The 15,824-nt window shown below is 37.7% G+C and overlaps 1 pseudogene; it reads left to right on the top strand.

Moving 5' to 3' along the window:
* The first annotated feature begins 3,446 nt into the window (after positions 1-3,446).
* LOC122910883 lies at positions 3,447-3,564 on the top strand (annotated as a pseudogene).
* The last annotated feature ends 12,260 nt before the right edge of the window (positions 3,565-15,824 follow it).

The following is a 15,824-nucleotide window of genomic DNA, read 5'->3' as shown; positions in this document are numbered from 1 at the left end:
TTCATACATGACACAAGGAGACACAACAGGTAACATAAAAAGAATAGGAAAAGAGATTAGAAATTGTCCTATTTGGTTCCTTCAGCTTTATTTTTTCTGCTCTGCTTATTCATTAAAACCTTCTCTTTCGGGGCACCCGAGTGGCTCAGTGGGTTAATCCTCTGCCTTCGGCTTGGGTCATGATCTCCTGGGGCACAGCAGGGAGTCTGCTTCCCCCTCTCTCTCTGCCTGTCTCGCTGCCTACTTGTGATCTCTTTCTCTGTTACATGAAGAAGTAAAAAAAAAAAAAAAAAAATCTTAAAAAAAGAAAACCTTCTCTTTCCAAGGCCACAACCAACTTTTCAATGCCAAAAGTAATGAATATTTAATCATTTGCAGTATGTTATATATATATATATTCTTACCTACAAATTGGGTAGGTGTACCACTATACTAAACTATTATGTATTATAAAACATGAAAAGATAAATTTAAAAAGAATTAGACTAATGAAATGTTATTAAAATTTTTAATTTTATGTATTAATAATATTTAAACACTGTTTTCTTCCCACTAACACTATTATATACTTAAATAATAATCCTTTTCAGAAAAAAATGTGGTATGTGTCTTATTGTTTAAATTATAACTTAACACTGTGATATTGCAATTCAAGAACTTGCTTAAATCTATTTCCAATCATCTGTCAATATCCTACAAAGTTGAAAAGATGATATACAGATTGATTCCCAAATAGGAGAAGAATGCATTTTTTGATTGGGTCCCACAAGAAAGCGCTCTTTAGCAGGTTACACTGACTGAGAAGGACCATAATATTAAAAATATCCAAGTTTGAGTTTATGGAAATAAATTATATATAGAATATCCATAATTATATTTTATGGAAAACTCTAATAGGAAAATCATAATATATACCCTTCTGGTTTTAGAACAAGACATTGTTTTCTACAGGAGAATAAACTATTCAAAAAATAACTTCTTGTTCTGCTATGAACTTTGCTAGAGGAAGACCTCCTAACCTTGGGACAGTATGTGAGCAAGAGGCCAGTATTACCTTCATGAGCTGGAATTAGTCAGACCCATAAGTATAAGATTGAAAAGGGAAAGAGCAAGGTGGCAATCAACAGACACATCTGCAAAGAACACATCCAAATGGCTGACAGACACATGAAAAAGTGCCCAACTTCACTTGGCATCAGGGAAACACAAATCAAAACTACAGTGGAAAAAAAAAAAAAAAACTGCACTGAGATACCACCTCTCACCAGTCAAAACAGCTAAAATTAGCAAGTCAGGAAAGGACAGGTGTTGACAAGGATGTTGAGAAAGGGGAACCCTTCTAAACTGTTACTAGGAATGCAAGCTGGTGTGGCGCCTCTGGAAAATAGTATGGAGGATCCTCAAAAAGTTGAAAATAGAAGTATCCTATGACCCAGCAATTACTCTACTGGGTATTTACCCCAAAGATCAAATGTAGTGATCCAAAGGGGCATGTGCACCTGAATGTTTATAGCAGCAAGGTCCACAATAGCTAAACTATGGAAAGAGCCTAGGTGTCCATAAAAAGTTGAATGGATAAAGAGGATGTGAATATATATATATACACACACATATATATACACATACACACATAAAATGTATATTACATATGAATATTAAAATTATATGCATATAATATGTATATAATAATATTTTTATTTTTTTCTTATGCTAAAAATTTTTAACTTTTACTCTTTCCTCTTTTAACGTTTCTTAACTAGTTTATCTTGTTGGGTCCCCCCAAATTGGGTACCCCAATAATGGATCCGTGATTAAAGGAGCGAGACTGATACAAAGCGAAGGTCAAGCAAAGCTTTATTTCATGCCAAGCATCAGGAATCAAACTGGCCGGCCAGAGCTGCACCTCTTACAGAGAGGGTGACCCCTCCCTGCTTTCCAAACTAACTTTTATAAAGCAAAGGCCATGTGGTTGGGCCTGGCCACACACAGGTGGCTAATTGAATTACAATTCACCCCACAGTAGCCATAGAAACTAGCCCATCACCTTGGTAGCTAGGAGACAGTATGCATCCCCACTGATTGAATACCACCACCTGGCCTGACCCACCCTTGTACTTGGACTTTGTTACCTGGGATTGGTTTCCAGGACTTGTTTTTAAGTAAGTTCCCCTGGAGGGGGGGCAAAGTCAATTTAAGTTTTACAACAAAATGACAGTTCAACCGGGTTGGGCCTGCTCTGGCTGAATAGGCCCTTACAATCCTAACAATAGCTTTCATAAAAAAATCTTTTTTGAACATTCATTACTATAGTCGTATTTTATCTTTCATTGTATCTAACTTTATTTTTTTGTATACACATAGATTTTTCTTCTAAAAAAATTTGGGATACACCTTCTTCTAATCAAAATATACCCAAAATCTAGCACAGGCTTTGTTCTGGTCTTCAGCCTGAGCAAATTCTCTCCACTTCTGTTTTCTTTATTCTCCCAACCAACTTATCTTATCAACTCCTTTTTTAGAATTTTTTAAAAAAAAATTTCATCTTTATAGCATATTCCATCCCTTCATTCTGTTTAGCCTTATATATGTTTTTCATTCTTTAAAATTATGGAATGTAGTTTCTTCTAAGAGACCAAATACTCCCAAAATTAAATGGGTGACCCTGTTCTAGTCACCAGTCTAATATATATATTTACTTTTTTAAATATTTTTTCTTTCTTTTTTTCTTTTTAATTTTTTTTTTTTTTTCTGAACTTCTTTTTACCTCCATTCTTCCCCCTATGATTTGGGGTCTTTTCTGATTTGGTTAAAGTACATTTTCCTGGGGTCTTTACCACCCTTTTAGTATTTTATTTGCTCCTTCATATATTCTCATCAGGATAAAATGACAAGGCAGAAAAACTCACCACACACACACAGACAAAAAGAACAATAGGCAGTACCAAAGGCTAGGGACCTAATCAGTACGGATATTAGTAATATGTGAGATCTAAAGTTCGGAATGATTCTCAACATGCTGGCTGTGCTTGAAAAAGGCATGGAAGATATTAGAGACACACTGTCTGGAGAAATAAAAGCCCTTTCTGAAGAAATAAAAGAAATAAAATCTAACCAAGTTGAAATTTAAAAAAGCTATTAATGAGATGCAATAAAAAAAAGAGGCTGGGGTGAAGTAAAGATGGCGGAAAAGTAGCAGGCTGAGACTACATCGGGTAGCAGGAGATCAGCTAGATTGCTTATCAATCCATTGCAAACACCTACAAATCCAATGGGAGATTGAAGAGAAGAAGAACAGCAATTCTAGAAACAGAAAATCGACCACATTCTGAAAGGTAGTACCAGCAGAGAAGTGAATCCAAAGTGACAGGAAAATAGACTGCGGGGGGAGGGGCCAGCTCCCAGCAAGCCACAGAGCAACAGAGCACTAAATCAAAACTTTTTTTTTCAGCTTTGCGCAGTGGCAGTATCGTAGCCAATGAGGTTTATCCGAGGCGCGATAATTGCTAATTGAAAATTTTTTTTTTTCTTTTTTTTTTAAATAATTTTTTTTATTTTTTATAAACATATATTTTTATCCCCAGGGGTACAGGTCTGTGAATCGCCAGATTTACACACTTCACAGCACTCACCAAAGCACATACCCTCCCCAATGTCCATAACCCCAACCCCCTTCTCCCAAACCCCCTCCCCCCAGCAACCCACAGTTTGTTTTGTGAGATTAAGAGTCACTTATGGTTTGTCTCCATCCCAGTCCCATCTTGTTTCATTTACTCTTCTCCTACCCACTTAAGCCCCCATGTTGCATCACCACTTCCTCATATCAGGGAGATCATATGGTAGTTGTCTTTCTCTGCTTGACTTATTTCACTAAGCATGATACTCTCTAGTTCCATCCATGTTGTCACAAATAGCAAGATTTCATTTCTTTTTTTTTTTTTTTTAAGATTTCATTTCTTTTGATGGATGCATAGTATTCCATTGTGTATATATACCACCTCTTCTTTATCCATTCATCTGTTGATGGACATCTAGGTTCTTTCCATAGTTTGGCTATTGTGGACATTGCTGCTATAAACATTCGGGTGCACGTGCCCCTTTGGATCACTACGTTTCTATCTTTAGGGTAAATACCTAGTAGTGCAATTGCTGGGTCATAGGGCAGTTCTATTTTCAACATTTTGAGGAACCTCCATGCTGTTTTCCAGAGTGGTTGCACCAGCTTGCATTCCCACCAATGCAGTGTAGGAGGGTTCCCCTTTCTCCGCATCCTCGCCAGCATCTTGTCATTTCCTGACTTGTTGATTTTAGACATTCTGACTGGTGTGAGGGGATATCTCATTGTGGTTTTGATTTGTATTTCCCTGATGCCGAGTGATATGGAGCACTTTTTCATGTGTCTGTTGGCCATCTGGATGTCTTCTTTGCAGAAATGTCTGTTCATGTCCTCTGCCCATTTCTTGATTGGATTGGTTTTTTTGGGGTGTTGAGTTTGCTAAGTTCTTTATAGATTTTGGACACTAGTCCTTTATCTGATATGTCGTTTGCAAATATCATCTCCCATTCTGTCAGTTGTCTTTTGATTTTGTTAACTGTTTCCTTTGCTGTGCAAAAGCTTTTGATCTTGATGAAATCCCAATAGTTCATTTTTGCCCTTGCTTCCCTTGCCTTTGGCGATGTTCCTAGGAAGATGTTGCTGCGGCTGAGGTCGAAGAGGTTGCTGCCTGTGTTCTCCTCAAGGATTTTGATGGATTCCTTTCTCACATTGAGGTCCTTCATCCATTTTGAGTCTATTTTTGTGTGTGGTGTAAGGAAATGTTCCAATTTCATTTTTCTGCATGTGGCTGTCCAATTTTCCCAACACCATTTATTGAAGAGGCTGTCTTTTTTCCATTGGACATTCTTTTCTGCTTTGTCGAAGACTAGTTGACCATAGAGTTGAGGGTCTATTTCTGGGCTCTCTATTCTGTTCCATTGATCTATGTGTCTGTTTTTGTGCCAATACCATGCTGTCTTGATGATGACAGCTTTGTAATAGAGCTTGAAGTCCAGAATTGTGATGCCACCAACTTTGGCTTTATTTTCAATATTCCTTTGGCTATTCGAGGCCTTTTCTGGTTCCATATAAATTTTAGAATTATTTGTTCCATTTCTTTGAAAAAGATGGATGTTACTTAGATAGTAATTGCATTAAATGTGTAGATTGCTTTAGGTAGCATAGACATTTTCACAATATTTATTCTTCCAATCCAGGAGCATGGAACATTTTTCCATTTCTTTGTGTCTTCCTCAATTTCTTTCATGAGTACTTTATAGTTTTCTGAGTATAGATTCTGTGCCTCTTTGGTTAGGTTTATTCCTCGGTATCTTATGGTTTTGGGTGAAATTGTAAATGGGATGGACTCCTTAATTTCTCTTTCTTCTGTCTTGTTGGTGTAGAGAAAATGCAACTGATTTCTGTGCATTGATTTTATATCCCGACACTTTACTGAATTCCTATACAAGTTCTAGCAGTTTTGGAGTGGAGTCTTTTGGGTTTTCCACATATAGTATCATATCATCTGCGAAGAGTGATAGTTTGACTTCTTCTTTGCCGATTTGGATGCCTTTAATTTCCTTTTGTTGTCTGATTGCTGAGGCTAGGACTTCTAGTACTATGTTGAATAGCAGTGGTGATAATGGACATCCCTGCCGTGTTCCTGACCTTAGCGGAAAAGCTTTCAGTTTTTCTCCATTGAAAATGATATTTGTGGTGGGTTTTTCATAGATGGCTTTGATGATATTGAGGTATATGCCCTCCATCCCTACACTTTGAAGAGTTTTGATCAGGAAGGGATGCTATACTCTGTCAAATGCTTTTTCAGCATTTATTGAGAGTATCATATGGTTCTTGTTCTTTCTTTTATTGATGTGTTGTATCACATTGACTGATTTGCAGATTATGAACCAACCTTGCAGCCCTGGAATAAATCCCACTTGGTCGTGGTGAATAATCCTTTTAATGTACTGTTGAATCCTATTGGATAGTATTTTGGTGAGAATTTTCGCATCTGTGTTCATCAAGGATATTGGTCTATAGCTCTCTTTTTTGATGGGATCCTTGTCTGGTTTTGGGATCAAGGTGATGTTGGCCTCATAAAATGAGTTTGGAAGTTTTTCTTCCATTTCTATTTTTTGGAACAGTTTCAGGAGAATAGGAATCAGTTCTTCTTTAAATGTTTGGTAGAATTCCCCTGGGAAGCCGTCTGGCCCTGGGCTTTTGTTTGTTTGGAGATTTTTAATGACTGTTTCAATCTCCTTACTGGTTATGGGTCTGTTCAGGCTTTCTATTTCTTCCTGGTTCAGTTGTGGTAGTTTATATGTTTCTAGAAATGCATCCATTTCTTCCAAATTGTCAAATTTGTTGGCGTAGAGTTGCTCATAGTATGTTCTTATAATAGTTTGTATTTCTTTGGTGTTAGTTGTGATCTCTCCTATTTCATTCATGATTTTATTTATTTGGGTCCTTTCTCTTTTCTTTTTGATAAGTCTGGCTAGGGATTTATCAATTTTATTAATTCTTTCAAAGAACCAGCTCCTAGTTTTGTTGATTTGTTCTATTGTTTTTTTGGTTTCTATTTCATTGATTTCTGCTCTGATCTTTATGATTTCTCTTCTCCTGCTGGGCTTAGGGTTTCTTTCTTGTTCTTTCTCCAGCTGCTTTAGGTGTAGGGTTAGGTTATGAACCTGAGACCTTTCTTGTTTCTTGAGAAAGGCTTGTACCGCTATATATTTTCCTCTCAGGACTGCCTTTGTTGTGTCCCACAGATTTTGAACCGTTGTGTTTTCATTATCATTTCTTTCCATGATTTTTTTCAATTCTTCTTTAATTTCCCGGTTGACCCATTCATTCTTTAGAAGGATGTTGTTTAGTCTCCATGTATTGGGTTTCTTTCCAAACTTCCTCTTGTGGTTGAGTTCTAGCCTCAGAGCATTGTGGTCTGAAAATATGCAGGGAATGATCCCAATATTTTGATACAGGTTGAGTCCTGATTTAGGACCGAGGATGTGATCTATTCTGGAGAATATTCCATGTGCACTAGAGAAGAATGTATATTCTGTTGCTTTGGGATGAAATGTTCTGAATATATCTGTGATGTCCATCTGGTCCAGTGTGTCATTTATGGCCTTTATTTCCTTGTTGATCTTTTGCTTGGATGATCTGTCCATTTCAGTGAGGGGAGTGTTAAAGTCCCCTACTATTATTGTATTATTGTTGATGTGTTTCTTTGATTTTGTTATTAATTGGTTTATATAGTTGGCTGCTCTCACATTGGGGGCATAGACATTGAAAATTGTTAGATATTCTTGTTGGAAAGATCCTTTGAGTATGATATAGTTTCCTTCCTCATCTCTTATTATAGTCTTTGGCTTAAAATCTAATTGATATGATATAAGGATTGCCACTCTGCTTTCTTCTGATGTCCATTAGCATGGTAAATTCTTTTCCACCCCCTCACTTTAAATCTGGAGGTGGCTTTGGGCTTAAAATGAGTTTCTTGGAGGCAACATATAGATGGGTTTTGTTTTTTTATCCATTCTGATACCCCGTGTCTTTTGACTGGGGCATTTAGCCCATTAACATTCAGGGTAACTATTGAGAGATATGAATTTAGTGCCATTGTATTGCTTGTAAGGTGACTGTTACTGTATATTGTCTTGTTCCTTTCTGATCTACCACTTGTAGGCTCTCTCTTTGCTTAGAGGACCCCTTTCAATATTTCCTGTAGAGCTGGTTTGGTGTTTGCAAATTCTTTCAGTTTTTGTTTGTCCTGGAAGCTTTTAATCTCTCCTTCTATTTTCAATGATAGCCTAGCTGGATATAGTATTCTTGGCTGCATGTTTTTCTCGTTTAGTGCTCTGAAAATATCATGCCAGCTCTTTCTGGCCTGCCAGGTCTCTGTGGATAAGTCAGCTGCCAATCTAATATTTTTACCATTGTATGTTACAGACTTCTTTTCCTGGGATGATTTCAGGATTTTATCTTTGTCACTAAGGCTTGTAAATTTTACTATTAGGTGACGGGGTGTGGGTCTATTCTTATTGATTTTGAGGGGCGTTCTCTGAACCTCCTGAATTTTGATGCTCATTCCCTTTGCCATATTGGGGAAGTTCTCCCCAATAATTCTCTCCAGTATACCTTCTGCTCCCCTCTCTCTTTTTTCTTCTTCTGGAATCCCAATTATTCTAATGTTGTTTCATCTTATGGTGTCACTTATCTCTCGAATTCTTCCCTCGTGGTCCAGTAGCTGTTTGTCCCTCTTTTACTCAGCTTGTTTATTCTCTGTCATTTGGTCTTCTATATCGCTAATTCTTTCTGCCTCATTTATCCTAGCAGTGAAAGCCTCCATTTTTGTTTGCACCTCATTAATAGCTTTTTTGATTTCAACTTGGTTAGATTTTAGTTCTTTCATTTCTCCAGAAAGGGCTTTTATATCTCCCGAGAGGGTTTCTCTAATATCTTCCATGCCTTTTTCAAGCCCGGCTAGTACCTTGAGAATTGTCATTCTGAACTCTAGATCTGACATATTACCAATGTCTGTATTGATTAGGTCCCTAGCCTTTCGTACTGCCTCTTGTTCTTTTTTTTGTGATGAATTTTTCCGGCTTGTCATTTTGTCCAGATAAGAGTATATGAAGAAGCAAGTAAAATACTAAAAGGGTGGCAACAACCCCAGGAATATATGCTTTAACCAAATCAGAAGAGATCCCAAATCGTGAGGGGGGAAAGGGGATAAAAAGAGGTTCAAAAAGAAAGAAAAAAAAAAAAAGAAAATAACTAAAAAAAAAAGAAAACGAATAAAGAAAAGTATAAAAAAGAAAAAATATATATATTAGATAAACTAGTTAAAAAAACTTTAAAAAGGAAAAGGTTAAAAGTTTAAAAAAATTTAGCAAAAGAAGAGAAAAAAAATGAAAAAGAAAAAAATTACTTTAACTGCAAGACTAAAAAATCACAGGGAGAAAGCTATGAGTTCTGTGCTTTGCTTTCTCCTCCTCTGGAATTCTGCTGCTCTCCTTGGTATTGAAACTGCATTCCTTGGTAGGTGAACTTGGTCTTGGCTGGATTTTTTGTTGATCTTCTGGGGGAGGGGCCTGGTGTAGTGATTCTCAAGTGTCTTTGCCCAAGGTGGAATTGCACCGCCCTTACCAGGTGCCGGGCTGAGTAATCCGCTCGGGTTTGCTTTCAGGAGCTTTTGTTCCCTGAGCGCTTTCTGTAGAGTTCCGGAGGACGGGAATACAAATGGCAGCCTCCTGGTCTCCGGCCCGGAGGAACCGATAGTCCAGGGCCCCACTCCTCAGTGCGCCCTCAGAGAACAGCTCCCAGTAACTCCCTTCTGCCTGACCTCCGGCCGCGCTCCGAGCTCACCGAGCCTGCAACCGGTTCAAGGTACCCCTGAGCTGCGAGCTTACTGTCGGCTCTCTCTCTGTAGCCAGCTTTCCCGTTCCAATACCTGCAAGCTCTGCGATACTCAGACACCCCCGATCCTTCTGTGACCATGCGGGACCTGAGGCCACGTTGACCCTGCGTGGTCTCGCCCCGGTTTAGCCTCTGGAGCGATGTCCCTCAGCGGAACAGACTTTTAAAAGTCCCGATTTTGTGCTCCGTTGCTCCACCGCTTGTCGGGAGCCGGCCCCTCCCCCTGGGGTCTATCTTCCCATCGCTTTGGATTCACTTCTCCGCCAGTCCTACCTTTCAGAAAGTGGTTGTTTTTCTGTTACTAGAATTGCTGTTCTTCTCTTCGATCTGCCGATGGATTTGCAGGTGTTTGCAATCTTTAGATAAGCTATCTAGCTGATCTCCTGCTAGCTGAAGTAGTCTCAGCCTGCTACTTCTCCGCCATCTTGACTTCTCCCCCTCAAATCAAAACTTTTAAAAGTCTGCCTCACTGAGGGACATCGCTCCAGAGGTTAAACCGGGGTGAAGCCCACATGGGGTTAGCGTGGTACCAGGTCCCACAGGGTCACAGAAGGATTAGGGGTGTCTGAGTGTCACAGACCTTGCAGGTATTAGAGTGGGGAAGCCAGCTACAGAGACAGAGCTGAGGACTGAGCTCTCATCTTGGGGTTACTTGAACCGGTTGCAGGTTGGGTGAGCTTGGAGCATGGTTGGAGGCCAGTGAGACGGGAGTGGTTGAGCATTTTTCTCTGAGGGCGCACTGAGGAGTGGGGCCCTGAGCTCTCGGCTCCTCTGGGCTAGAGATTGGGAGGTCGCCATTTTCATTCCCATCCTCTGGAACTATACAGGAAGCATTCAGGGAATAAAAGCTGCCAAAAGTGAACCCGAGCAAATTACTTAGTCCGGCTCCTGGTAAGGGTGGTGCAATTCCGCCTCAGGCAAAGACACTTGAGAATCACTACAACAGGCCCCTCCCCCAGAAGATCAACAAGAAATCCAGCCAGGACCAAGTTCACTTACCAAGGAGAAAAGCAGAATTACAGAGGAGGAGAAAGCAAAGCATGGAATTCATGGCTTTCTCCCCATGATTCTTTATTCTTACAGTTAATTTATTTTTTTAATTTAATTTTTTTCTTCTGCTAAATTTTTTTGAACTTTTACCCTTTTCTTTTTTAAGATTTTTAACTAGTTTATCTTAACAATATCATTCATTAAAAAAATCTTTTTCGAACCTTCATTATTATAGTCATATTTTATCCTTCATTGTATTTAACTTCATTTTTTGTATACACATAGGGTTTTTTCTTCTAAAAAATTTAGGGTACTTATTCTAATAGATCAAAATATACCCTAAATATAGCTCTGGGCTTGTTTTAGTATCCAGCCTGAGCAAATTCTCTCCATTTTCTTTGTCTTTATTCTCCCAACCAACTTACTTTATCAACTCCTTTTTTAGAAATTAAAAAAAAAAAATTTTTCATCTTTATAGGCATATTCCATCCCTTCACTGTGTTTACCGTTATATACATTTTTCATTCTTTAAAATTTTGGGAGATAGTTTCTTCTAACAGTCCAAAATACTCCCCAAATTAAGTGGATGACTCTGTTCTAGTCACCAGTCTAATTAATATATATTTTTTCTTTTTTATATTTTTTCTTTATTTGTTTTCTTTTTTCAAATTTTTTTTCCTGAACTTCTTTTTATCCCCTTTCTCTCCCCAACAATTTGGGGTCTCTTCTGATTTGGTTAAAGTGCATTTTCTTGGGGTCTTTGTCATACTATTAGTATTTTACTTGCTCCTTCATATACTCTTATCTGGAAAAAATGACAAGGCAGAAAAAAATCACCACAAAAAAAAAAAAAAGAACGAGAGGCATACTGAAGGCTAGGGGCCTAATCAATACAGACATTAGTAATATGTCAGATCTAGAGTTCAGAATGACGATTCTCAAGGTTCTGGCCAAGCTCAAAAAAGGCATGGAAGATACTAGAGAAACCCTCTGTGGAGAGATAAAAGCCCTTTCTGGAGAAATAAAATCTAACCAAGTTGAAATAAAAAAAGTGATTAATGAAGTGCAATCAAAAGTGGAGGCTCTTACTGCTAGGATAAAGGAGGCAGAAGAAAGAATTAGTATTATTGAAGACCAAATGACAGAGAATAAAGAAGCTGAGCAAAAGAGGGACAAACAGCTACAGGACCATGAGGGAAGAATTCGAGAGATAAGTGACACCATAAGATGAAACAACATTAGAATAATTGGGATTCCAGAAGAAGAAGAAAGAGAGGGGAGCAGAAGGTATATTAGAGAGAATTATTATAGAGAATTTCCCTAATATGGCAAAAGAAACACGCATCAAAATCCAGGAGTTGCAGAGAACCCCCCTCAAAGTCAACAAGAATAGCTCCACAGCCAATCACTTAATAATAAAATTTACAAGTCTTAGCAACAAAGAGAAAATCCTGGAAGCAGCCCGGGACAAGACGTCTATAACATACAAAGGTAAAAATATTAGATTCGCAACAGACTTTTCCACAGAGACCTGGCAGGCCAGAAAGAACTGGCATGATATATTCAGAGCACTAAATGAGAAAAACATGCAGCCAAGAATACTATATCCAGCTAGGCTATCATTGAAAATAGAAGGGGAGATTAAAAGCTTCCAGGACAAACAAAAACTGAAAGAATTTGCAAACACCAAACCAGCTCTACAGGAACTATTGAAAGGGGTCCTCTAAGCAAAGAGAGAGCCTAAAAGTAGTAGATCAGAAAGGAACAGAGACAATATACAGTAACAGGCACCTTAAAGGCAATACAGTGTCACTAAATTCATATCACTCAAGAGTTATCCTGAATGTAAATGGGCTAAATGCCCCAATCAAAAGACAAGGGTATCATAATGGTAAAATTTTGTTGCCTACAAGATTTTTTGTATGTATGATGTATGTTGCCTATAAGAAACTCATTTTAGACCCAATGACACCTCCAGATTTAAAGTGAGGGGATGGAAAACAATTTACCATGCTAATGGACATCAGAAGAAAGCTGGGGTGGCAATGCTTATATCAGATCAATTACATTTTAGGCCAAAGAATATTATAAGAGATGAGAAAGGATATTATATCATACTCAAAGGATCTGTCCAACAAGAAGATCTAACAATTTTAAACATCTATGCCCTGAACATGGGAGCAACCAACTATATAAACCAATGAATAACAAAATCAAAGAAGCACAATGACAATAACACAAGAATAGTAGGGGGCTTGAACACTCCCCTCACTGAAATGGACAGATCATCCAAGCAAAAGATCAACAAGGAAATAAAGACCTAAATGACACACTGGACCAGATGGACATAATAGATATATTCAGAGCATTCCATCCCAAAGCAACAGAATACACATTCTTCTCTAGTGCACATAGAATATTCTCCAGAATAGATCATATTGTGGGTCATAAATCAGGTCTGAAATGGTATCAAAAGATTGGGATGATTCCCTGCATATTCTCAGACCACAATGCTCTGAAGCTAGAACTCATCCAGAAGAGGAAGTTTGGAAAAAAACCAAATACATGGAGGCTAAAGAGCATCCCTGGGTCAACCAGGAAATTAAAGAAGAATTGAAAAAATTCATGGAAACAAATGATAATGAAGATACAACGGTTCAAAATCCATGGGACACAGCAAAGGCAGTCCTCAGAGGAAAATATATAGCGGTACAAGCCTTTCTCAAGAAATAAGAAAGGTCTCAAATACTCAACTCAACCCTACACCTGAAGGAGCTGGAGAAGGAACAAGAAAGAAAGCCTAAACCCATCTGGAGAAGAGAAATAATAAAGATCAGAGTAGAAATCAATGAAATAGAAGCCAAAACCAAAACAAACAAAGAAACAAAAAATAATAGAACAAATCAACGAAACTAGGAGCTGGTTCTTTGAAAGAATTAATAGGATTGATAAACTCCTGGCCAGACATATCAAAAAGAAAAGAGAAAGGACCCAAATAAAAAAAATCATGAATGAAAGAGGAGGGATCACAACCAACACCAATGAAATAAACACAATTATAAGAACATATTATGAGCAACTATATGTCAGCAAATTTGACAATCTAGAAGAAATGGATGCATTCCTAGAGACATATAAACTACCACAAATGAACCAGGAAAAACAAACAAACAAACCTGAACAGATCCATAACCAGTAAGGAGATTGAAGCAGTTATCAAAAATCTCCTAACAAAGAAGAGCCCAGGGCCAGATGGCTTCCCAGAGGAATTTTATGAAACATTTAAAGAAGAATTCATTCCTATTCTCCTGAAACTGTTCCAAAATACAGAAAGGGAAAGAAAACTTCCAAACACATTTTACAAGGCCAGCATTACCTTGAACCCAAAACCAGACAAAAGTTCCCATCAAAAAAGATAATTACAGTCCAATATCCTTGGTGAACACAGATGTGGAAATTCTTTCCAAAATACTAGTCAATAGGATCCAACAGTACATTAAAAGGATTATTCACCATGACCAAGTGGGATTTAGTCCAGGGCTGCAAGGTTGGTTCAACATTTGCAAATCAATCAATGTTATACACTACATTAATAAAAGAAAGAACAAGAACCATATGATCCTCTCAATAGATGCTGAAAAAACATTTGACAAAGTACAACATCCTTTCCTGATCAAAACTCTTCAAAGTGTAGGGATAGAGGGTACATACCTCAATATCATCAAAGCCATCTGTGAAAAACCCACTGCAAATATCATTCTCAATGGAGAAAAACAGAGCTTTTCCACTAAGGTCGGGAACATGGCAGGGATGTCCATTATCACCACTGCTAGTCAACATAATACTAGAAGTCCTAGTCTCAGCAATAAGACAACAGAAAGAAATTAAAGGCATCCAAATCAGCAAAGAAGTCAAACTATCACTCTTTGCAGATGATATGATAGTATATGTGGAAAGCCTAAAAGACTCCACTCCAAATCTGCTAGAACTTGTACAGGAATTCAGTAAAGTGTCAGGATATAAAATGAATGCACAGAAATCAGTTACATTTCTTTACAGGACAGAAGAAAGAGAAATTAAGGAGTCAATCCCATTTATAATTGCCCCTAAAACCATAAGATACCAAGGAATAAACCTTACCAAAGAGGCAAAGAATCTATAGATAGATCTACTTTATAGAAAACTATAAAGTACTCAAAAGAAATTGAGGAAGACACAAAGAAATTAAAAAATGTTCCATGCTAATGGATTGGAAGAACGAATATTGTGAAAATGTCTACACTACCTAAAGCAATCCACAGATTTAATAAAATTTCTATCAAAATCCTATCCACTTTTTTCAAAAAAAATGGAACAAATCATCTAAAATTTATATGGATCTGGAAAAGACCTCAAATAACCAGATGGATATTGAAAAAGAAAGCCAAAGCTGGTGGCATCACAATTCCAAACATCACGCTCTATTACAAAGTTGTCATCATCAAGACAGTATGGTACTGGCACAAAAACAGACACATAGATCAATGGAATAGAATAGAGAGTCCAGAAATAGACCCTCAATGTTATGGTCTACTAATTTTTGACAAAGCAGGAAAGAATGTCCAATGGAAAAAAGAAAGCCTCTTCAACAAATAGTGTTGGGAAAATTGGACAGCCACATGAATAAAAATGAAACTGCATCATTTCCTTACCCCATACACAAAAATAGACTCAAAATAGATGCATGGAGCACTGAGTGTGGTAAAAAAATAATGAACACTGTTTTTCTGAAAATAAATAAATTGGAAAAAAAAAAAGAAAAAAAAAAGAAAAAAAATTAAAAAAAAAAATAGATGAAGGACCTCAGTGTGAGAAAGTAATCCATCAAAATCCTTGAGGAGAGTACAGGCAGCAACCTCTTCAACCTCAGCCACAGCAACGTCTTCCTAGGAACATCCCAAAGGCAAGGGGAGCAAGGGTAAAAATGATCTTTTGGGACTTGATCAAGATCAAAAGCTTTTGCACAGCAATGGAAACAATTAACAAAACCAAAAGACAACTGACAGAATGGGAGATGATATTTGCAAACAACATATCGGATAAAACGGTTTTGCAATGCATGGGAATAACTTCAACTCAGGGTGAATGAGTTGATGAGACTAGCTAACACTATCAAAACTTTTGTTCTCCTCTCTAAATGCCAATTATCCTTCATAAACCTTATTATTCTCTCCAGTAACTCTCTCCAGGTCCAAACTGACCTGAGACTCTCCTCGGCTCATTTTATATTTTATGCACAGGATAAAGAACAGAATTCTAGAAATGATGTCAGTTACACAAGAATCAGCAAGATGATCATCAAATGATTTAATGACTTTATCAAAGGTTATTTACTTTA

Source organism: Neovison vison, chromosome 6 (assembly GCF_020171115.1).
Source record: "Neovison vison isolate M4711 chromosome 6, ASM_NN_V1, whole genome shotgun sequence".
Taxonomy (NCBI): domain Eukaryota; kingdom Metazoa; phylum Chordata; class Mammalia; order Carnivora; family Mustelidae; genus Neogale; species Neogale vison.
Note: the sequence above shows the minus strand (reverse complement) of the source record. Positions and strands in the feature narration are given on the sequence as shown.